Source organism: Gavialis gangeticus, unplaced genomic scaffold (assembly GCF_001723915.1).
Source record: "Gavialis gangeticus isolate Ggan-Ray unplaced genomic scaffold, GavGan_comp1, whole genome shotgun sequence".
NCBI lineage: Eukaryota > Metazoa > Chordata > Crocodylia > Gavialidae > Gavialis > Gavialis gangeticus.
In genome coordinates this window covers 27,964,103-27,989,148 of record NW_017728994.1, presented here as the reverse complement: position 1 = coordinate 27,989,148, position 25,046 = coordinate 27,964,103, and the positions used below count along the sequence as shown (strand labels likewise).

The 25,046-nt window shown below is 44.2% G+C and overlaps 2 long non-coding RNA genes across 2 annotated transcripts; one reads left to right on the top strand and one right to left on the bottom strand.

Annotated features, from left to right (window-relative positions):
• Positions 1 to 5,803: 5,803 nt before the first annotated feature.
• On the bottom strand, positions 5,804 to 9,669 carry LOC109287244. Its single transcript, XR_002094790.1, has 2 exons — positions 9,639 to 9,669; positions 5,804 to 5,889 (listed from the first exon to the last, which is right to left on the bottom strand). It is a non-coding gene; the product is annotated as an uncharacterized LOC109287244 (long non-coding RNA).
• A 4,881-nt stretch (positions 9,670 to 14,550) lies between these two features.
• On the top strand, positions 14,551 to 21,436 carry LOC109287243. The gene is made up of 3 exons (XR_002094789.1): positions 14,551 to 14,562; positions 19,772 to 19,778; positions 21,357 to 21,436. It is a non-coding gene; the product is annotated as an uncharacterized LOC109287243 (long non-coding RNA).
• The last annotated feature ends 3,610 nt before the right edge of the window (positions 21,437 to 25,046 follow it).

Here is a 25,046-nt window from a genome sequence, read left to right as displayed (position 1 = left end):
AGAGAAACAGTTTTCCACATTAATTGGCCACCATGGGCAGTCAAGTAAGCTGCACAGCATTAATTACTGTGAGTGAAGACAAAAAACCCCGCCTGCTCACAGCTCCAGCAATTAAACACTTGTGGGGTGAAAGCAAGGAAAGGAGAGAGGATTCCTCTGAGTTCCCTGCAACAGAAGAAGAAACACTGTAAGGACAGCAAGGTTTTTTTGTTTACTTTATTTTCCTTTGCAAAGAAATTTTGATCTGACATTGGAGCAAGTGCCAGTCAACGTTGGGTTGGGGAGTCACCATCCCTCCTCCCTTAATTAAGTCATCAAAGTCGTGGCAGGTGACATAAGAGTGAGGAAGACCAACCCAATTGTGCTGACTGGCGCCAGCCTGTGAGGAGAAGGCCAGTGAATGTCAATGCGGTGCAAAGGCCCATGTCTGTACTCAGTGATCTCACAACAGCTCCTTTCCTCTCAAGCCTGTGGTGGAAGACCCCCACAAGTCTGATGTTTGGGTCCCTGCTGGGAGCCTCTCTCAAGGCCACCCTGGATTCCTTCATTCATTGATTCACTGCCCTTGTTTCTTCTTTCACTAAATTACTATCCAGGTTCCAAGATAATTGGTTATCTGTAAACACAACATTAATTCAGTTCTTACTGCTCAATCTATTATGTGCATTCATTCATGACATTCATGAATTCATTTAATAAGTCCACAGATCAACTTATTTATCATTTCTTAATTCCACAAATTCATTGAAACTTTACAAATTTACTCACTGTGTGCCTTCTTAATCACTGTTATAAATCCATTGGAATTCATAAATCAATCCCCTTCTCATTTCTTCATGACAACTATAAGTCATTCAAAATTTATAAATTAATTTAAGGCACGTTTCTCAATTATAGCCACCAAGTCATTCAAAGTTCATAAATCAATCCCTCTTTCTTCTTAATCTCTACTATAATTCATTTGGGATTTATAAATGAATCCCCACTCTTCTTTCTTCTTATCTCAGGTTTATGGTGCAAATCCTTCTTTGGGTTCCCCCAAAATCCCTGCCTTTGCTATGTTGGGCAGCTCCCTGTCTTTGCTGTACTCTCTTCTCTTCAAGGAAAGCTGAACACCAGTCCCTCTTCTGGCTCTCTCTTAAACTGCCTTATCAATCTTCCGGGCTAATAATGGCAGGCTCCTTTTGACATCTGGTTCTGGACCCCTAGAGGACTGTTCCTTCTTTTGTCCCCAGGCCCTTTCCTCAGTGCACTGGTGGCCAAATGAGTCTCCTAGGCACGCTCAGGTGAGTTCCCTGCTGGCTTGGCTGACTCTGCAGGTCCGTAGCAGGGGTTTGATCCCAGTTCTTGCTACAGTGTCATACGAGGCTTCCTAGCATAGCTATGTTGGGTAGCTGATACAGTTATGCCAGAAAAACACCCCTATCTAGATACAGCTATGTTTAGCTAACCTTCTGGTTTTTTGGGGGGGTGGCATAGCTCAGCTGGAGATAAAACCTCTTCTGCTGCCATATGCTGCATCTCTACAAGGGGGCTCTGTCATTAGCCTCCTCAGCTTAGCAGTGACAGCAGCAGCCCTCTCATGTGGACAAGCCTTTGTTTTTTATGAGGACTACAGCACTGGTAAGGCTCAGCATGTGAAACATGGGCATTGCAATGTATATCAAGAGAGGTCCATTGGAGCCAGCACTGAACTGTGGGGTAAGAGACAGTTTCTGTTCCCTTTTTTGTGACCCTAGGAAAGTTGCTTCTCCTCCCTATGCCTGTTTATTTTCCCCCTCCTTTTATCTTGTCAATTTAGACAGGGACTTCCCCAGAGCAGGGACTGTCTCTCTCTTTTGTATATACCACTGCAGTATCAGATGGCGCCTGTAGGCAGTAGTGCAATACATAATATGAATAAGAGCACAGGAAAAGGCTGTAAATGTCATTAGCCAGCTACATCCCCCATCAAAGCCATGGCATGTTGTGATGTCTCTCAAAGGCCAACTTCAAAACAAAATTTTAAAAAGGAAATAAAAGTGGTCATTTCTATAAACAAAAGGGTTCCAGAAGACACTAGTTTCCTGTGGAATAGTTCTCTGGCTAATTTGGCAATGGTTCAGATGTGTACAGTATGTCCAGGTGAAGGCATGCGGTTGAGAGAGAGGAAGTTGTTGTTTTACATTCCATTTATAGGACAAAATATAGACCAGGGGGGCGCTGTGATTATCTCAGGTCTGTTTGCTTTAATGCATAATCGTAATACATTTTATGACGACACGACTGGCTCTGTGGATGTGGAGAAAACAGAAGACATGATATACCTGGACTTTAGCAAGGCTTTTGATATGGTCTCCAACAGTGTTCTTGCAAGCAAGCTGAGGAAGTATGGGTTGGATGAATGGACTGTAAGATGGATAGAAAGCTGGCTAGTTTGTCGGGCTCAGCAGGTAGGATCAAGGTCTTAAGATCTAGCTGGCAGGCTGTATCAAGTGGAATGCTCCAGGAGTCGGTCCTGGGCCAGTTTTGTTCAATATCTTCATTAACAATCTGGAAGATGGGATGTACTGCACCCTAAGCAAGTTCATGGATTACATCAATCTGGAGAAGTAGTAGATACACTGGAAGGTAGGGCTAGGATTCGGAGAGACCTCAACAAATTGGGGGATTGGGCCAAAAGAAATCTCATGAGGTTCAACAAGGATAAGTGCAAAGCCCTATACTTAGGATGGAAGAATCCCACCCACTGCTATAGGCTTGGGACCAAATGGATAAGCAGCAGCTCTGCAGAAAAGGACCTGGAAGTTACAGTGAACAATATGAGTCAACAGTGTGCCCTTTTTGCCAAGAAGGCTAACAGTATACTGAGATGCATTAGTACGAACATTACTAGCAGATTGAGGGAAGTAATTATTCCCCTCTATTCTGCACCGGTGAGGCCACATCTGGAATACTGTGTCCAGTTTTGGACCCTGCACTACAGAAAGAATGTGGACAAGGTGTAGAGAGTCCAGTGGAGGGCAACGAAAATGGTTAGTGGTCTAGGGCACATGTCTTATGAGGAGAGGCTGAGGGAACTGGGTTTATTTAGTCTGCAGAAGAGGCGACTGAGGCTGGGTTTATAAGTCTTTAACTACCTGAAGGGTGGTTCCAAAGAGGATGGAGCTAGACTTCTCTCACTGGTGGCAGATGACAGAACAAGGAGCAATAATTTCAAATTGAAGCAAGGGAAGTTGGATATTAGGAAAAACTTTCTCTCTAGGAGGGTAGTGAAGCACTGGAATGGTTACCTAGAGAGGGGTGGAATCTCCATCCTAGGATGTTTTTAAGGCCTAGCTCAACAAAAGCTCATGCTGTACATATCTTATTTTGTTAGTTGGTAAGGTGTAAATCTGCCGTGCTTCCTTCCTGTTCCTAGCCAAAGTAGCCACAAGCTGGAATGATCAACCAATGGCTGGAATGATTTAGTTGGGTATGGTCCTGCTTTGAGCAGGGGGTTGGACTAGATGACCTCCTGAGGTCCCTTCCAACTCTAATTTTCTATCATTCTGTGATTCTATAACCCCTTCATTACTATATCCCTTAGTCAATGTATGTTGTGCCCTTCTCTTATAAGCCGTAAACTGTATTTAGTCAATATACACAGCAAGTAATGCATGCATATTTACACTGCTGTTCTGGTTTGTTTCTGAAACATAGAACACATTGAGTACTACAAGAGGGTTCACAAAATATTTCATAGATTTCATAGACATTAGGGCTGGAAGGGACCTCACAAAATCATTGGGTCCAGCCCCCTGCCCAAAGGGCAGGCAGTCAGCAGGGTCAAATGATCCCAGGAAGATAGGCATCCAAGTGTTTCTTAAAGGAATCCAGAGTAGGTGGCTGCACCACCTCTGAGGGAAATCTATCCCGGGCCCTGGAGCATCGGACTGTAAAGAAGTTTTTCTTTATGTCCAGCCTAAAAAGGTCTTCCAGGAGTTTGTGACCATTGGCCCTAGCCTTCCCATGGGGTGCAGTGGTGAACAGATGTTCTCCCAGTTCCTGGTGCGCACCCCTTCTATACTTATATGCTGTCACAAGTCACCCCTGAGCCTATGCTTTTCCAGGCCGAAGAGCCCCATGTCTCTCAGCCTCTCCTCATAAGGCCTTCTCTCTTGTCCTCTAATTATTCACGTGGCTCTCCCCTGGACTCTCTTGAGCTTCTCCACATCCTTTCTGAATTGCAGAGCCCAGAACTGGACACAGTATTTCAGCTGTGGTCTCACCTACGTTGGAAGATGCAGGCCAGAGTTTTATTTGCTTTGCTGGTTGCAGCATTGCTTTGGTGGCTAATGTGCATCTTGTGGTCAGTCATGACCCCCAAGTCTCTTTCAGATGCAGTGATAGCTAGCATAGCACTGCTGAGCCTGTAAGTGTGGTGTGGGTTCTTTCTCCCAAGGTGGAGCACCTTGCATTTCTCAGCGTTGAAAGCCATCAGGTTTTGGTCTTCCCACCTTGTAAGCCTGTCGAGGTCAGCCTGGATTGCCAGCCTATCCTCTAGGGTGGCTGCACTTCCCCATAGTTTGGTGTCATCAGCAAACTTAGCCAGTCCACTTATAACACCCGACTCCAGATCATTTATAAATACATTGAAGGTCTGAGAATAGAGCTCTGTGGGACACCACTGGTTACAGTGTGCCAAGTTGATTTATTTCCATCAACTGTAACTCTCTGGGTCTTTCCACAGAGCCAGTTCCCCAGTCATCAGACTGTGAACTTGTCTAGGCCACAATTCCCCAATTTTTCCATGAGGACATCATGGGACACCAGGTCAAAGGCTTTCTTGAAGTCCAAGAATATGATATCCAATTCTTCTCCTTTGTCCAGGTGATGCGTCACCGGGTCGTAGAAGGAAATCAGGTTGGTCAGACAAGAGCTACCTGCCATGAAGCCATGTTGGCTCTCTCTCAGAACATTACCTTCTGTTAGGATATTGGCAATGATTTCCTTGATAATTTTTTCTGGGATCTTTCCATGTATTGAGGTCAAGCTAACTGGCCTGTAGTTCCCTGGATCTTCTCTTCTCCCCTTCTTGAAGATAGGCACCATGTTGGCCCTCTTCCAATCATCAGACATCTTGCCCAAGTGCCACCAGTTCTTGAATATCCTCACCTCAGCTAGTTCCTTTAGCACTCTTGGGTACACTCCATCCAGGCCAGTTGATTTGTGGATGTCCAGCCTCTTAAGGTATTCCCTCACAAGATCAATGGTAATGATGGGCACAGGTTCACCTTTTCTCTGGTGGTTCTGCCTCTTTTCAGGCCGGGTGATCCCACTAGGCTGATGGAAGACCAACACAAAGTAGTCATTAAGGAGACTGGCTTTTTCCTGAGTGTCAGTTATCAGGTACCCCACTTAGTTTAGTAAGGGTCCAACGTTACCCTTGTTCTTTTTCCAAACAAGGGAATTTAAAGGAATGTTATCTTATTCCTGTATAGTATAGTATAGTACAGTATATCCACTCCAATAAGAGGAAGATTGTAATGTACTTGATGCTGTTTAATTTCTAAGTGTGACATATTTCTTGAACATACATGCAGAGATGTGGGACTGAAAAAATTTCCATGGAAAATTTTCCAGTGCTTTATTTTTCTGTGGGAAATTTTCCATTTCTAAAAATTCATTGTTTCATAAAATTCATTAATAACAAAGAATGGGTGCCAATACAATATTAGGCAAGCTTAGCAGTTTCAAAGGTGAAATTAATGGTTTTCAGGTGATTATCCCTAGAAACTGTGTGAGATAGTACATATATGGTTTATTGGTTTGTAAACAGAAGGGTAAATATACTCACATAATAATCCAAACCAAAAATCAAATTATGAATTCACCTAACTGGCTGTTTAGGTCAAATCAAAACCAAAGCTAAAATTCTTATTTCATCTCAGACTGCAAGTGAAAGCAAAACCAAAACTAAAACTGTGATTAATTTTTGTTTCACTTTCAGTTCAGCAAACGCACAGAGCAGTGTCTCATTTCTTTTCTTGAGTTGGGGAAGTTGGAACTGTTTGCATAAGACCTGCTAGTTTTTTAGTGCTTTTGGTCTGAAGTAGTCATAATAATGCCTCATCAGAAAAAAACAAACAAACTATTGTGTGGCATCATTATAGTGAGGTTCAAGCCACTGAGGAAAGGAAGAAAGTTGATAAATATAAATATTGCAGGCAGGAGTATGCTAACAATGCAACAAGAATGAAGAAACATTTAATAACATGTAGAAATTGTCCTGAAAGAGTACAAGCTATATACAGAAAGCTAATATAACGAAGTGGTGGAACAACATCATCTGAGAAAAGTCTACTTCAGGAATCCTATGTAAATAAACGAATGAATATGTTAAACAACATGTGACGGCGTTAAGTATTATAGGGCTTGCTACCACGGCCCTGAGCTCGTCTGCTTACAGGTGGCAACAGGGTGGACCTTGGCTCTGGATCACCTGATCTGCCAGAAAGTGGATCTTAAGTTTTCTCTCCTGCCGTGACTTTGATGATGTATATTCCCAGGAGGCACTGCCCATGGTGATCCTGCCTGGTCTCGATCCCCATTTCTTCTGTGGGGCTCCAAAACCTCCCCTTTACCCATGCCTAGCCTCTCCAGATGGTGTTCACAAATTCTTCTGCAGTCAGGTCACAGTGCTGCCTGTTGTGGTCTTATTTTTAGCCCTCTACCCCAGGATGACCTTGGGTCTCTATTAGGTACACCCTTCCAGGGCTGGTTTTGGCCTGTGCTCAAAAACCAAAGAAAACCTCTGCTGTTTCTCAGCCTTCTTGTCAGGCTCCGTCTATGTCCCTTTCACCCAGGATCAGGTACTCAAAATCCCAATCGCCCTAATCAAGGCAAAATCCCTTAGTCCAGTCTTTGCAATGTGCTGGCCTTCTCTGCACCCCTATGAATGTTCACAGTGTCATTGGGGTCTCCCCCATGTGCAGGAAAGCTCTACCTGTGATTATAGTTTTCCCTCAGGCCCTCCTCCAGATCCCGTGTTGAAAAACTCCTCTCCAGAGATTATTCCAGGCCTTGTGCTCCAGGTCCTCAGCTGTAGCTGCCCTCTGGAGATTACCACCAGCCCCATGTGGTCACTCCCCCAGCATTTCTCAGGCAGGATCTGCAGTCTTTGCCTGCTGCTCCTCTCTCTCTGCAGCCTGCAGGGAACTGACCCTGCTCTGCACCTCTCTGGGGCCAGAAATACCTTCGGCAGCCTCCCTCCTCCAAGCCTGAGCAAGATGCTGCTCCGGAAGTGGTGTATTTTCCTTCCCTTCTGGTCTCCAGCTGCAGCCCTGCTGGCCCTTCATGCTGTGAGCTTTGTCTCGCTCCTTCATACAACACACAGCGTAGACTAGCATCCGTATTGTTTTAAAATGTTATAATTTTAAAAGCTGTTCATGCAACTCTGGATTATTGTTTATTTATTTAAAATATTTGTATCCTGTTTTTCTGCTTGCGCTAAGTACCCAACTTGGCTTAGCCTTAACAATAATTTTTTTTTAAAATTACATAATAGACAAATAGTTAACTGTTTCAACCCAGCAGAGCAAGCTTAGTCTTCTGGCTGATGGCAGAGACCAGACTATACATCCCTTTGGCTCTGCAGTCCCAGGACAACTGAGCGGCAAGTTGAGCAGCAGAGTGTTCTTTCTGGCAGAAAGGGGGGAAGCAAGCTCCCTGCCACTTCTCCTTTTCCTTCCGATGGATGAGGCCAGACTAAAATAGGCTAAAATAAAAAATCGTTTCCCCCTTTTGTTGCAGGAACTTGGTAGGTCAAGTAAAATAGCAGATTTGCAAAAAATGGAAAATGAAAATGGTGAGCTGCAAGATCTGGGGGAAGAAGAAGCAGGATCCTTTCTTTCAAGATCACTGTCACCAGATAGGCGATCCACCATAAGTAGCTGTTCAAGACAGCCAAGCTTTTTATCAGGTTTTGTGGACAAAATGTCAAAAGAAGATCAAGAAAAAGCAGTTGAGACATTATCTCCAGCTATATTTGCAAGTGATGCACCTCTTTCCATAACTGAAAGTCAATACTGGAAGGAACATTACAAACTAATTTGCCCATCGTATAAGTTACTGTCATGTTATCGCTTATCACATTCTCTCTTAGATAGAGAGTATGACAGAGTTCAAACAATGGTTATTCAAAGGATTGGTCAAGCAGAATCACTGACTCTGATGTCAGATGGATGGACCGATACACAAGGAGATCCTTTATTGAACATTATGTTAGCAACACCTGAACCAACATTCCTGGAAGCAATTGCTACCAAATCTTGTTGTCATACAGGGGAATACATAGCCAAATTACTGAGTTAAGAGATTGAAAGTGCAGGTCCCTCCAGGGTACAGGCCCTTGTAACTGATAATGCGAGTAATATGAAAAGTGCATGGCAAATATTAAAGGGAAAGTATCCTCATTTAATAGTATTTGGCTGTCTTGCTCATGGGTTGAATCTTCTGGCAAAGGACATAGTAAGTGTGACTACATGAAGACAATATTGGCAAACTGCAAAGCGATTGTGAAGGTATTGAACAATCATCATATTGCTAATCAGACTTTGAAGAAATTACAGAAAGAGAAGCAGGGGAAGGAAATTGCCCTTTTATTGCCAGGAGAAACTAGATGGGGCTCAGCTGCAAAGTATTTACATAGTTTGCTGTGCACAAATAACTGTTTGCAGTGTGCTTCGGTTGATGACACAGCACCCCAGTGAACATTCAGAAGCAGATTCTCAATAATGATGTGTTCTGGGTTCTAGATCAAGGAGTATTCAATTTGCTACTACCAGTTTCACTGGCTGTCCAGAAACGTGAAGGAGATACAGCAAGCCTTTCAAATATTCCAGAGATATTCAAACAACTGAATGAAAATCTAATTGAGCTTTTGCCTTCTTCACCTCTATCCAAAAAAGAAGTAAAACAAATGTTTACTAAGAGATCTGAGTTTTGCTCTCATCCAGTTCATCTAGCAGCAAACCTTTTGGATCCTGAATACAGAGGGCAACATTTATTAGGAGATGAATTATCTACTGCTCTCGATACAATTATGAAATTAGCTAAGAATGTTCCCAACATTGACGAAATAGCTGTGATGACAGACACTGCCGAGTACCACGCAAAAGAACAACTTTGGAGCAAAGACATCATTTGGAGGGCAGCAGAGAATATGTCTCCTCTCACGCAGGGATACCGTAACACCCGACTGTTGTCCACGATTCCTCTAAACATCCTAAGCACTCCACCAACAGCAGCTTCTTGTGAATGGAACTGGAAGGATTTCAGCTCATTCAAGACAAAAAAGAGGAATAGACTAAAAAATGAGTGCACCACTAAGCTTGTTTCTATTTTTCAGAATCTCTTCCTTCTGGAGAATTAGTGCAGAAGATTCGGTGTGATCATAAGTTGACCTTGCCCATAGACTCATTGGTAAAGCCATCCTTTAGAAAAAGAGAATGTGGTTCAAGTAGTTCTGAATCAGATTTGCCTCTACCTGGTTCTGAAATTAAACTAATAAGTAGTGCAAGTGATTCTGCAGATAGTGGCAGTGAAACTGGAGGTGCTGCAATGACCTCAGTGGAAAAGAGTTAAACTCTGTTGAAGTAGATGAGTGGACCTTCAACCATGGCATATCATGCACAGTTCTTTGGGTGTGCTAAAATTAGTATGTCAACAGTTTTCAGTGCCTTCAGTTTTTTTCTTAAATTTAAACAGACAATGTAAGGGAAGTTCATGCTATTGTGTATTGTCTTTACATTTTTACAAGTATCCCAATAAAATAATTTCTTTCCACATAATTTGTTTTAATATAGCATTTAAACCACATTAAGTGTGCTATACTTAATTTTTTCCTAATCAAGTATTTCAGTTCAAATACGCGTGGCTATTGGGACATAAAATTAACATGGGGTACTTTTTTAGTTTTGTTTACTAAATGTGAGTCAGCTCATGCTCCATTTAAGGCATTGGAAAATTTTTCAGAAAAATTCCCAGTTCAGAAATTTCTGGAAAACCCACATCTGTGCATACCTGGTTGTTTGGGGAGTATGGAAGGGATGGCAATATCCTATGTGGTTACACTGACTAGGAAAAGGATGAAGGCAAGGCAGATTTGCACCTTATACATTAACTAAATCAGAGGTGTGTAGCATGAGCTTTTATGAGCCCAAGCTCACTTCTTCAGATGCTGTGAAAAGAAAAGAATGCCAGGAGTTCTCCACTGTAATGCTAAAGGCATTAGCTGGCCACCAGTGAGGTTTGGGGAGGAATTTTCCATACATGTGGCAGATACACCCAAAGTATCTGAAATGCATACATCTCAAGCCCCACAGCCACTCTGTAGCAATAGAGTTATGGCAGTATGACAAGTAATTTTTACTTACCTAATTAAGGGAGTTGGGTTCATGCTTGCCTGTGATGACTGATGAGTCAATTATCTACCACCTCCCCAGTTGATCCTCATCAGTGGGGGAATCAGGCAACTTGAGACAGTTGCCAGCCTCAGTGGAGAAGACCTTGATATGTTTGGAAGCATAAAATTCCTAGTAGATGGCTGGAGATAGGCTAGGAATACAGATCCAGCCTATTGAGAATGAGAGCGGGGGAGGGCTTCAGGGAAGAATCCTTTAGGTGTGCTGTTTGATACAGACTGAGAAATGAACCTGGGAATTGAAGGCTCCTTTGTTTTGGATGTAGACATTGTGGAAAGGGCAGGTTCTTTCTTCTGTAGCTCAGCTGTAAGGTCAAGTCATTGCAGTAAAGGTACTGTAGCTCTGAAACCACAAGAAGTTGTCCTGGGTGGAAACTGAGACAAAAGAGGCTACTAGCGGGCACTGTGGAGGCTGACCTGGATGCATCCTAATATTAACAGGGTGATCATACACCATGATTTGGCTTAGAGGGTCCTGTACTTCACAGCCAGTGAAAATTAAAACAAGCATCCCAGGCACAGGGCAGAGAAGCGGAACAGCATGAGCTGGGAGCCCCAACAGACAGCAAAGTTCCCTTAAAATAGGTTAGCTGGATTAGTGGTATGGCCATTAAAAAGGGGAAATGATTGTTAACACCTGTGAAGTAAAGAACACTGGATCATTAATAAGCCACTGACTCCCTTAGCTGCCTTAATAGTAGTTCCAGAGCTGTACCACTATGCCCTGCACTCACCCTGCCTCTACCTGCAGCAGCGCCACTAACTTGGGGAGGTGGGGATAGTGTCCCAGATTTCACATTGTCCCATATGGTCACCCTAGGTCAGGGGTGGGCAAAATGCAGCCCGCGGGCCGGATGTTTGGTTTGGTGGGGTTTTTTTCTTTTCTTTTCACTTAAATCATTGCAACATAAAGTAAAAAGGAGGACATCTTATATTTTGACAAATGTTGATCAACATGAAACAAAACTGGGAATTTTTTTTTGTGAAGAATTCTGAGTGTCAGGTCTTGTTCCAAATTAGATCAGAAGCTCTGAAATCTCAGTCTTCTGTGCAGGTGGATCTCTGCTCTCAGCACAACTCTATTTCTTCCCCTAACTGGCCCCTTTATGTTGGTGAACACTGAACTACACTTATTGCTACACTTGTAATGCTGTTCTACCTTTTGAGACAGCAGCTACTATCCTGATTAATAGCAGTCTCCAAGATCTGCCTTTATTCTTTGGAACAGGTTTAATTGTAATGCATAGCTGGGGTGATGTTCCAAGGTTAGGGGGAAAGAAACTGATTGTAGTCATTCCTTAAATCCATATTGGCTTATTATTGCAAGGTCTACAGGTATTAACACAATAAGCAGAGTCAACTTTCAAATCCTTATCCTTGGGAGCAATTCTGGTTTCCTAGGGCTATACAACTATTTCCCCATTACATTCTCACCTGCTTTCAGTATCCTATTTTGCTTACAAATCTACCCTTCAACAATCTTTCATGTCCCTATTCAGATCTGAGTTGGTATACAGGACAAACCTTGGGCCTAAAGTGCATAGAATTTGCTTTCTGGACCTTCCCCCTACTAAACCTTATAAGTAAAGAATGAACAAAGAAGCAAACTCCTAATCCTTAAAGAAATTATAGAAGCAAAATGGTATCTGGATCTCCATCCAAAGGAACATTTTCCTCGGGTGAATGTACTATGAAAAGACTCAAGGCTCTTTCCAGACAGACAGACATCACCAACAGCAGAACATGTAAAACACACCAGAACCCCACGAAACGCCCTGCTATGGTCTAATTAAAGAGCAGCAAAGACTATCCTAATAGAAAACAACCCTCTATAGCCAAACAGGCCCAGAGGCAGAGTTAAGCCCAACCTCAAGCCCTCTTTCTACAGCTGTAGCTTGAAAGAAGTAGTGCACACTAACTCTTCAAAATATATTTTCTTATATACAAGGTTAAGGCAAAGGCTTAATCTGGTAACTTCTAAGCATCATTAAGTCATCTACTAACTTAGTCTTTTTTGGGAGGTTAGGCAGGCTGAATGATCAGTCTTGTAGCATTTGTAGTTTCCAGTGGTAACTTTTTTATAATAGGAATTGACTTTTCATCTAGTTGAATTGCTGGGTACAATGTTCTTGTCACATGTAAGAAAAGAGAAATGATTCCCTTTTACCCAGTCTGAGCTGTACTTGAAAAACTGCATACCTTTTGTGTGATTCTGCATTATTCACAGGAGACTGATAAAACCAGGGGAAAACCTAAAGGAGCCAGGCAGTAGGTACAGGCATCTGCACTGTGTAATCTATGGAAACAATGACAAAGAAACAATGAACACTGTTGCTACCAGAGAAGAAGGAAGGATTTAAATTGTCTCGCATCAACCTTGCCTCCCGCATTTCTCAAAGTAACCTCTTGTTACTCTCCTTTCTGTTTTCCTTCCCTGTGGTGAAGCATGTATGTACTGATGAGCTTCTGGAAGCTCCTCACAGCTGCCCTCGGTATCTGTGTTGCCAGAGCATGAAGTGGACTCCGGGAAGGCACCAACCACTGAATGGACTGTAGCAGCCAGCTAGAGGCATGGGAGTGATTACGCCCAACTTCAGCCACCATGGACAGTGGCAGATGCCATACTCCACCCAGCAGATACAGTTGAACTCTGCTGGCAAAGTGGAGTGAGAGAGACTTTGTATGCAAGCACACCCAAGGTTTTGCCAGCAGAAGTGCACTAAGATCAAGGCCTTAATGATACCTGCAATTGGGGGCCTGCCTATGCAAGAGGCTGTATAAATACAGCAGGAGAGAGGCAGCTTCTGCCTCAGAGCTTATAGCATGGACAGGAAAACAAAAGTTGAGAGACTTAATCAAGGTCATACAGTAAGTCAGTGGTAGAACCGACCAGCATGTCCCCTTGCCACCTACCTTCTCTCCACTAATGCCTACTGACATACCTCAAACCCATTTGGCCAGTGAGGCCACCCTGGGCTAATCCCCTATGGCCACTGTCAAGCACACCAAAGACCAAGGGCTCAAAAGCAGGTACACAGAGACCAGCCTGGAGCAGCCTCACGCTGCTTCTGTGGAGCTAGTCATGTTTTCTTAACATTGGTTCTTCTCCCACTCACTTACCTGCATTGTTTAGTGTGATTGCAATGAAGGTGTATGGAATCCGTACTCTTGTACTTTTCAATAGTTATTACAGACTGACCAAAGGTAGACAATAGAAATACCTAGTCATATCCCTAGGGTTGGGAAAGCATGTTTTTTTTTTTTTTTTTTTTACCTCTGGAAAATTTCAAATGGTTTGGAAATACAGTTGCTGAGAATTCGGTGGTTTTTCCCTCAGCATGTCCCAGTATACATTAGGCTGCCTTCTTGGGAACCTTCTTTCTCTCCATTTTGGAGGCTTTTCAAAGAAGAGGTGCTAAGCTTGTTACTGACAGGTGGGCTAGAAGTTGACTTGCCAAGCATATCACTGGGGTTTAAACCACTAAGCAGTACAAATAGCAGTTAATGAGATCACAGCCAATTTGCATTGTTTTCGCTTGAGCTCATATACATGGATCAAGAGAACCAAATATTTTTTCTTATATAGTAATTTAACTGGAATTGATTAAACTAAACATGTCCTGAAGGTGGGATCAGGAAGAGAAGACATTATGTTATAAATATTATACAGATTAAAGAATGGCCTCTTTCCTTGAAACATTACTGAACAAAATAACTTCTCATCTGAGACTAAGGGTGAAACTTCCAGTTAATAACAAAACTCTCATTAACTTCAATAGACCTATATTTCATCTTAATGGTACTTAGCAATTATGCTACATTCAGAACTTGATTAACTACTAACTGGGCACATCTATATGTTCATTAATGTGCCTTAGATACCACGCATTTAGTTTAGTACTTACTTAATAAAGTACTGACTAAATGCACAGTAACTAGAGTTACTAAGTGGTAGCACCAGTACACTATTTTTTATGTTCCGCATCTTCAGTTTTTACTGAATTTCACCAGTAAATTACCTCTTTTTTTTTAATTGAAATTATTCAGTTTTTAACTGATTTTTTTTTTTTTACACCCATTTTTCAGTGTAAATCAATAAAAAAAAATGATGGGGGGTGGTGGCAGCAGCCGCACGTGGGGCAAGGGGAGTGACGGTGAACATGCAGAGGCCAGGGGAGTGTGGCTGGAGCTGCTGCCTGGGGGCACGGGGCTCCCAGCTCTGACCCCAGCTGGGGCACAAGGGGCTGCAGGAATCACTCCCAGGGCAGGCAGGTCCGAGCTGCATCCAGTGGCTCCAGCTGCGGCCCTGCCCTGGGGCAGGAGGGGCCAGTGCTGGGGTCAGGGTTGGGTCCCCCCACCCCTTCCAAGTCCAGCCACACACCACTCTGCCCTTCCCCCAAGCACCAGGGCAGCCTGGCAGCAGGCTCCTGCAGCAGTGGGGAGAGGCACGGCGCAGCCTGGCAACAGCTCCTGGGGCTGCAGCAGGGAGCAAAGCAGAGGGAGCTGTAAGTGGGCATGGGGTGGGGAGTGTGGCTCTTGCTGCTATGCACCCCCTGGGAGGGCTACAAGCTGGGGAGCTGTGCCAGCTTTTCCTGGGGGATCTGTGTATGGGACAAAAGCAGGCTGCTGGGGCAGATGGGGCACCAGGCTCTTCCCAGTGCTTGGGGTGGGTGGCAGCCTGCTCTTGTCCTACATGCAGATCCAGGAGCATGCACTACCCCACCCCGGGAAGAGCCTGGCACAACTCCCCAAGCCACAGCCCTCCCAGGGGGCACATGGCAGCAAAAGCTGTGCCCCTCCACCCCACCCCATGCTATGCACCCACTGACAGCTCCCCCCACTTTGCTCCCTGCTGCAGCCCCAGGAGCGCCCAACAGGCTGCACTGCACCCCTCCCCCTGCCCTTTCACTAGTCCCAGCCTTACTCCAGTCCCTCCCTCACCACCGTGGAAACATGTTATCTTCCCTGATTTAAATCAACTTTTTTTCATTTCTTTTCTTTTCTTCCTTTTATCCCAATTTCAGCCCATTTTTTATGTTTCAAAGATAAACCCTGAAAAATTCCCAGAATTTTTTTTTTAAATAAAAACTGAAAATGCAGAACACTAACAATTTTGTTATGCTTACTGTGCATTAGCCTAAAAATCTGGGATTCTGTTTTTCCCTGATAAAAATTCACAAATTCTCTGATTAAAAACCCCCAAATCCATAATCAAAATGAAAGGCCGCTATATATATATATAAGTATCAATTGAACACAATGTTTTCTTGATATATTTACAATTTTAAAGCAATTTGGAAGCCTACCAGTGCCTCAACCACTATAATAAAATACATTTTAAATGCCTATAAATTTTGGTATTTGATTTTGGGTTTTTTATCATGGAAAATCAGAGTTCCCCCTGCCCCTTTTAGCTCACAGAATGCAGGTCCAGGTCCCTCACTCCCCACCCACAGCCCCCTGCCCCAGTGGTGCCAATTGCCCTCCTCCACAGCCCATCCAGGCCTGCTGGTGCCCCTTGCCCCGACCCACAGTGCCCTGCCCCCTTCAGCTGCCAGGGCACACACTCTCCAGATCTGTATGTGGGACAGGGGTGGGCATGGGCTGCCCGCTGTGGGCTTGGGCTCCCTTCCCTGTTGCCCTCCACTGGGGCCTCTGCAGTCCAGTGGGTGTGACCCAGCATTGCAGGGCACAGTGGGGCCATATGGGGCAGTTCATTGCTGCTGTGAGCTCCACACTGCCCTGGCAAGGCACCCCTTGCCCACACAATAGCAGTGGAGATGGCGGCACAGGGTTGTGCCCCTCACAGCTGCCACACAAGTAGGGGAGAGCTCATCGGGGCAGCACAGAGCTCGCAGTGGCAACAAGCTTCCCTATATGGCCCTGCTGTGCCTTGCAGCTCCAGGGTCGCACTCGCTGGGCTGCAGAGACTCCAGAGGATAGCAGCAGGGTGGAGAGCCCAAGCCCACAGTGGGCAGCCCACACCCGCCCCTGCCCAACGCCCCTGGGAGTGCATGCAGCTGCAGGAAGAGGGCCCCATCACCCCACACCCTGGACAAGCCACCCACATCCCCGTCCTGCTTCCCGCTGGGGCCCTGCAACTGTGCATTCCATCACCAGGCCCTGGGCCCTAAGTCCCACGTGCTGCCCAGCTGGGCGACAGCCCAGCCCTGCCCAACTCCTTCCTTCCCTCCCTCCCTATGGAGGCCACAATTCCTACCCCCCTCCCCTTACCTACGGGAGCTGCTCTCCAGGCCACCTGGTGGCTATGTGTATATACACATGCACATGGGGCCCCCTGCTTGACCCCGCCTCCTCCTGTAAAGAGGGAAAATCCATCTTTTTCTCCATTCTTCCATGAGAAACAGAAAACCCCTATCCCTGCTAATAACACTGCACAGTAGACTATTAGCATGGTTTTTAACCACCATGCTACTGTGTTGTGTCATTAAGTTAATGCACAGAAAGTGTCTCGTGTAGATGTGCCCCCTATTTCTCACTTAAAGAGTAAATATTATTTACTTGACATTAAAAAAGGAAGGAAAAGGGAATTAGTTGTTCAGCAAATTAGACTTAATCTGCACCTCCAGCTTCCACTGAGGTAGTTTATATCAGGTAGAACATGTGAAATATTATGATGTCAGCACCCTCATCCCTCCTTCCTCCCCATGCCCCCCACCACGAGGCTGAAGTTGGTTACTTATTCCCAGTTCCCAGTTCCTTTTTCAAAGGCAATCTAAACCAAGTTTAAGATCATTATTAATAAATTACAGATCCTAAAGAGAGAGAATTTCATTATCTATATATATGTACTATATGTAAAATAATATCCCATGTCAAGTGGGATACAGACGGACCTGGACAGACTCAAGAGTTGAGCAGATCAGAACCAGATGAAGTTTAACACTTTCAAATGTAAGGTGCTCCATCTGGGGGCAAACAACCCTGAACATACATACAGGCTTGGAGGTGACAGCTTGACTTGCACCATGGCCAAAAGGGACCTGGGAGTAATGATTGACCATCGTATGAATATGAGCCGTCAGCGTGAGGAGGTGGTCAGCAGGGGAAACAGCACGCTGGCATGCATCAACTGATGCATCTCGTGTAAAACTAAGTGATACTCCCGCTGTAATCAGCACTGGTGAGACTGCAGTTGTAGTACTGTGCCCAGTTCTGGGCGTCACACTTCAATAAGGCCATGGAAAAACTTGAGAGGGTCCAGAGAAGAGCCACCCATATGATCAGGGACTTGCAAGGCAAGCCATACAAGGAAAGGCTGAGGGACCTGGGCTTCTGTAGCCTAAAGGAGAGAAGGTTGAGAGGGGACTTGATAGCAGCTTACTGCTATACCAGAGGAGTGCATCAGGAGCTTGGTAAACAGCTGTTCACTAGGGCACCCCTGGGGAAGACCAGGATACAAACTCCTGGAAGGCCGCATCAGGCTTAATACCAGGAAGAACTTCTTCACAGTGTCCAGTGTCCAGACTGTGGAATAAACTCCCTCCAGAGATGGTGCAGTCACCTACCCTAGTGGTTTTCAAGAGGAGACTAGACAGTCACCTCACCAGGGTCACCTGCTCCTGCCTTTGTTTCAAGGTAATTTGCATCATCGCAGATCCTCACAGAAGGTGAGAGGCTCCATACCAGCTATGAACTGCCTGCTCAGAGGAGTTTTCCATCTATTGACTCCTCTGTGAAATCCTATGAAATATGAACTTTCATTTCTACCTAGAAGAACTTTTACAATCTTTTCTCTGATGCCTGATGAAGGGTGTTTGTGCCCAAAAGTTTGCAATTAAAGAAATTTTTTTGCAAAACTCTTATTGGTCTAATAAAAGATATCATCTCTACTATGAGTCCTGATTGCCTTTTCCTTTAGCCCAATATGGCTACAACCTGGATACCTGAGCCCAAAAGCCAGTTCCTTATTCAAGACATTATACTTAGTACAGTGGGCACAGGGGCTGTCTGTTGGCAGCCTGGCATGGCCAAACCATGCTTTGGCCGGGCAGGACTGTGGTCAGGGTTCTTTGGAACAGTCCTCCAGTGGCATCGACAGGAAGTTTGGGATGGCACAAGAAGTATTTTGCCCCAGAATCCCATCCTAATCTGACCTTCATTTAGGACTCTGTACTTGATGTGGGATATTATTTTACATATTAATTACTATATATACATTGCTAATGAAATTATTTCTCTTTATGATGTGTAATTCATTAATAACAAGTTTATATGGGGTCTAGATTAGCTTTGAAAAAGGAACCAGGAATAAGGGATAAGGAACTGGGAATAAAGAACAGGGAATAAACAACCAACTTCGGCTTCATCCCCCACCTGCTTTTGAATATAGAGTTCTTCTCTGCTGGCTAAACTCTCATTCAAGGAGATGGAGTAGCTAAATTGACTGCTTCTAACACACACATATCTGCTGCTGTATTCCACATCTCCACTGTGGAGGCATGCAAAACTGGTAGCAGCAGCCAGAGGCATATCACGTAAATAAAGTGCCCAGAGCAGATCTCTCTCTCTCTCTTTCTCTTACCCTACCCCACAAGTTAGCCCACAGCAGCAGCGGCAAAGAGCAAATATGGCTTTGTCATGGATTGCAAGGCATTCTGGGAACTCTAGTTCTTGAGTAGCAGCGGGGATCACTGCTACTGCTTGGAGCTTTTACCTTTTTTTTTTTTTTTTTTGCTGTTGAAACCCATCGGGGAGGATGGGCAAAATTGCTGATTTTTTCAGTAGCAAAAAATAGGATCAATTCTCTTCCCTCTCTTTCCTCCCAGCAGCAGTGAATTTTTGCCACTCTACAAAACCACAGTCCCCAGAAAGCCTTGTGCTTTATGACTAGGATGGCCATCATAGAGGACATTCCAGTTTTCTGCTACTCTGTCCTCTAATGATACAAAACCCGACGCCTTTGTGATTTTCTCTTCAAGAGAAAAATAGAGGACATAAAGGCATCCAGTTTCATATCAGTAGAAGACAGAGGACAACCAGACTGTCCTCTATGATGGCCTCCCCATCTCTGACACATCCTGTCCACACTATGGCAGTGTGCAGTCAGGAAGTGCAAGCTAGGTGGGGATCTAGAGTAAGGCACCCCCCACCCCCATCTCTTTCTGTGCCTCTTCCTTAGGCAGTGCCCAGAGCACATGCCCCTCTCTCCTACCCCACCTTATGCTACTGGCAGCAGCCCCATAATATAACAGTACATAATATAAACAGTCCTTAGGCTACTGTGTCCTGAAACCAGTAAACATTAGGAAAGCTGACAGGCCAGTGAAATGAAATAATTTGCCACAGAGGCTCTGATACTAGAAGGGGCCAAGTGAAGACCATATAACACACCCCAAAAAAATCAATCTAGAGCAGTGTTTCTCAACCCATGGGTCACAACCCAAAAATGGGTTGCGAGCATATATGAAAGGGTCGCAAACAAACTTTAAAAAAAACGGATCAACGAACTTTAAAAATGGAGCCTTTCCCTTTTGGGCTGTCACAGTTCCAGCCTTCGAGGGGCTGCTTGGGCCCCCCTGCGGCACGCACTGGGGGGCTGGGGCTGGGGGCAATGGGTCAGGAGTGAGGGACACTGGGTCAGGACAGGCCATCAATGTTTACAAAGGGGTCCTGGTATAAAAAGGTTGAAAACCACTGGTCCAGAGGACAGTGTTGTCTTGCTGCTAGGGGCTGGCCTGGATAACCCAAGGAGGTCCTTCCCAGTTCCACCATCTGTTTCTTTTAAATTTCTTTCTAGAAATTTCTTTCTATTTAAAAGCTGTTTATTTGCAGTCAAATCAATGCTCTTTAGTACGTGCATGATTCCAATATACAGTTCTTGGGTGTGTATTTCCTGTGGACATCCCAGAGGATATATCTGGCTCCACTGTTTTTCAATTTAAGATGGTAACGTGACTGTAATAAGCTTACCATTACACCATAGCTTTTCTATGTGGGCACGTAAAGCCACAGAATTCATTGTGTTTTGTTTTCAGTTTGGAGTTTTTTCTGTTAAATTTAGCATCCCCTCCATGTGGTAAATGGAAAACTGGGACTGTCACTACCAGTGACCTCTTCTTTGACCTTGGGCGCACACGTTACCTCCTGTGCTCAATCATACAAATGAAATAAATATTACCATTTCCTTTTTAAAGTTCTTAGAGCTTTTCCATCAGAAATCTTAATATAGGTGCTAGGTGGTTTCATGCATAGCATGTAATCGGTGCTATAAGCTGTAACAAAAAAATTGTTGAGTTCATCATACAATAGCATGGATGGTTTTCTAAAAACTACCCCCATTTTGGGACTACTCAGTTCCGATTCAGTTTAGCACCAGCCTTATCCTGATCCAAAATGCACTGGAGTCAGTGAAAAAAGACTTCAAAGGGATTATGGTCAGGCCCTCTAACTTTAGCCTTGGAAGCATTTCCTAACTTTTGTCTGTCAAAATAGCATTTTTTTTGTTTGTGTTCCTGTTCACTGTACAATGAATGGCTATATGTGTACTGTTTTAATATAAATATAACAACGCTTATTAACTGAAGGCTGCAGCTTGATTAGAGTTCTCCAGGTCTGCTACAGTATGCTCATAGGAAGGCCGCTACTTAAATCATGATTTTGCAGTTTTCGCGGAACCTGCAAAAAACGACGATCTCTGTAGTTGCCATGAAAAAATGGCATTGGCTATGATCTCCCAGAAAATCAACCTAAAAGAAAAAACTTTGATAAAAATAAAATGCTGGCTCCCCAGTGGGAGCTAGTGGTCCTTACTGCCGCTGAAGCCCAGCCTCGCTGCCCACCCAAGAGGGGAAGGCACTGGCAGGTGGGGAGGCACAAAGGGCAGCAGCCAAGGCTGCTCCTTCATCCATCCTCCCCGCAGGGCCTCTCCACCAATCAGCACTGAAGGGAGAGTGAAATGACCTTGAAATCAGCTCTTCAGGCCATGACCAAGCCATGAAAATTGTTTCCTCTTGTCACGAGTTATGTAAGTCCCTACACATAGGAAGTCCATACTTTATATACATTGCTTTCAAGATTGATAAACATTTTGAAGTTTCATGAGGCTCATGAAATGCAGTCTCAGGATGCTGCAACACCACGTTATATTACATTGCAATAGGCAGACCAAACATCACAACAGCAGAATGAACAAATAATTGGTCTGATGCTTTTGTCTTACAGGGTGATTCCTAACTGAATGGCAATGAGTTGAAAACAAGCTATTTATTTTGTGTACCAATTTAAAGCATATTTTAATTTCTTTGTATTTATCTTTCACTGGATTTGCTCCAAAATTGTTTCCTTCTTTGCCTTCTAAAATAATTCCTGGGAGAGTGGGGTGTTTGTTTTTAAGAGAGAATATTGACCTTGAAATGACCCAGCTTTGAGTCTCAATAACCTGCAATCACAATAGCACTGTGTACTTGCTCCTACTTCTTGAATTCTATCTAAAACAGAGTCCAAGAGATGATGAGTTTTGTTCAGATTCTGTTATTTCCAAGGCGCAGACTGGACTGAGATATCACATTATCCCAGCAATCCAAACAGATTTGATCTTAAATGAATTAACTGCACCAGCGATTATCTCTAAAGAACTACAAGGCAGATTTTGCAAATGAGCTTTACATCCTATTTAGGCAATTAAATACAGTCACATTTTTCAAAAATGTCCAAAATCAGAGGTTCCCATGACCAGATGTTACAAGGTATTTATGACCCAAAGTTCAAAGCAGCTCAGTGACAAACATACAGAGCTGCTTTCACCCATTTTTGGTATGCAAATTGGGGCTGAGCCCTTTCAAAAAATATGGCCCCAGCTGTATATTCTGACCTGCTTAGAAAAGTTACAAGGTAGCGGCTGAGGTCACTACATGGCTTGATGTTCAGGGCTTTGCCAGTGACTCCAAGCATTGTAGAAGTCTGGTACAAGCCTGCTTGTCTCCAGGGTACGATTATAATTCTACTTTGATGTCAGGATGAAGAAGACGTATGCCATCAAGAGGTCAACATCATATACTTGGAGATGAGGTCAATGTCATATACTTGGATTTCAAAAAGGCTTTTGACTTGGTCTCCCACAATGTACTCACGGTAAAATTGGCAAGTTGTGGCCTCAACAACTTAACGGTCCAGTGGCTAGGGAACTGGCTCCAACGTCAGATACAGACAGTGTTAATAGATGGACCAAGTCAACATAGCAAAAGGTGACCAGTGGTGTCCATCAAGGTTCAGTACTTGGACCAGTGCTTTTTAACATTTTCATCAATGATTTGGACACAGGTGTGGAAAGTGTACTGGCAAAGTTTGCAGATGACACCAAATTATGGAGAAGTGCAGTTCCACTGGAAGACAGGTTGAGGATACAGGCTGACCTGGACAAGCTTGTAAAGTGGGCTGATCTAAACCTGATGATGGTTAACACCAAGAAATGTAAAGTGCTCCATCTGTAGAAAAATAACCCATAACTTAATTACAGGCTCAGTCGTGCTGCATTAGCCAGCATCACAACCGAAAGAGACTTGGTCACGATCGACCATAAAATGAACATGAGCCACCAGTTCAATGCTATAGCTGGCAAAGTGAACAACACTCTGGCATGCATCAACCGATGCATCACAAGCAAGGCAAAGGATGTCATCCTCCCGCTCTACTCATCATTGGTAAGGCCACAGCTGGAGTGCTGCGTCCAGTTCTGGGTGCCGCAACTCAAGAGGGATGTGGAGAAGCTGGAAAGAGCCCAAAGGAGGGCCACATGAATTATTAGAGGTCTGGAAACCGACCATACAAGGAGAGGTTGAGAGACTTGGGACTGTTCAGCCTGGAGAAGAATAAACTCAGAGGGGACTTGGTGGCAGCCTTTAAGTATATGAGCAATGAACAACATCAGAGGCTAGAACACCTGTTCACCAAGGCACCCCATGGGAAGACTAGGAATAATAGTCATAAACTAATAGAGGATGGTTTCAGATTAGACATTAGGAAAAACTTCTTTATGGTTTGTGTGCCCAGAGTCTGGAATAGACTCCCCCCAGAGGTGGTACAATCACCGTCTCTGGGTATCTTCAAAAGACGACTGGATGCACACCTTGCTGGGGTCAACTGACCTCAGCAGTCTTTCCTGCCTTGAGCAAGGGGCTGGACCTGATGATCTCTGAGGTGCCTTCCAGCCCCTAACTTCTACGAATCTATTAATCATATGTGCTGACTAAACTGGTTTCCCTGACAGCATATAGTCAGAGGTAATAGGTACCCAGTTTGCTACTGAAGACCACTGTACCCACCATCTTGTTCCTTAGCCAGGAAATGTTTTCAGGGTATCATGTTTTCCTTCTCTACACTTCCAGACATACAGTTAGCAAATGGACCTCCTACAACTTGTACTGCTGCCTCCCACATAGATTTCCTTGTCAGGGATAGGCATGTCTGGGGCTGCCTCTGGGACTGTTCAAAATTAAAGGAAAATCAGACATTGTTATTCCCCTTGCTGCAAACTAGCAATTGTGCCTGGGGTGGAATGTGCTGTCTACATCAGCGAAAGACAGGTCCCCATCATCCGGTCCTTTTATGTCCAATCTGTCTGGCTGTCAGTAGACTGTACAGTCTGCTCCTAAGCCAGTGGATCTGCATTCCTCTGTCTTAAGCAGCAAATCATGGTTTTACCAGATCCAGACTCCATTTAGTTTTCCCTTATCAAGCTGACAGATTTCTTTTATACAGTGCTTTAGGGGCTGCATAGCTGGATTCCAATTATAGTGTTTTGATTTTGCTGTTATTAAAACCACCTCCTTTTCTAACTGGCTTACTGTACAATGGAGAAAGTGTGAGTTTGTGTATGGTTATTTTCAGTTGGCACAGGGAATGGGCATGGGCCAACAATAATTGATATTAAACCTTTCTTGGCAAACTCTCACTTCTTCAGAAATTACCCATTGCCAGAGGCCATGAAAACGTACCTTGCCAGGTGTGTACATGAAGCACAGAGTTATTACCAGGAAATGTAACTTACATAGAAACGGTGCAGAAGCTATCATATCCCTTTCATATAATTGATTCATTTTTACAAGCAAAACCTATATGCAAATGATCTCTATAAATTATATGTCTCACTCTCCAATGAGAAAGCAGAGCTGATTGGCATCAGACTTGGAAAATGCTTGGCATCATGTTACATATATCACTGTAGTTTCTGCTGTCTTCAGAGAGTTTCTCAAGGGGGTGAATCTCACAGTTAATGAAACTGGGAAATGATCCGAAACCAGAGAGTATGGACACACACAGCACTTAAACTGTTTTAAATGCAGTTTAAATCTGAAGCAGACAGATCTGTGGTTTAAACCTGCCTGGAATGGCTCAAAATTGTACCAGGAAAACTAACTACTCTTCTGAAGTTATTCACTGTTGTGTAGATACCAGAGTTGCACCATGCCACCTTGCTCCTGCCTCTGTCTGCAGCCAGCACTGCTGACTTGAGGGGAGTGGGGGGCAGTGTCCCAGATTTCATGTTGTCCTATATGGTCACCCCACTTATAGGTAATATAAGATCACAGGACAGAATGGGGCCAGGAAGCCTATCTAGGTCTTTACTCTCCTTTGAACTAGG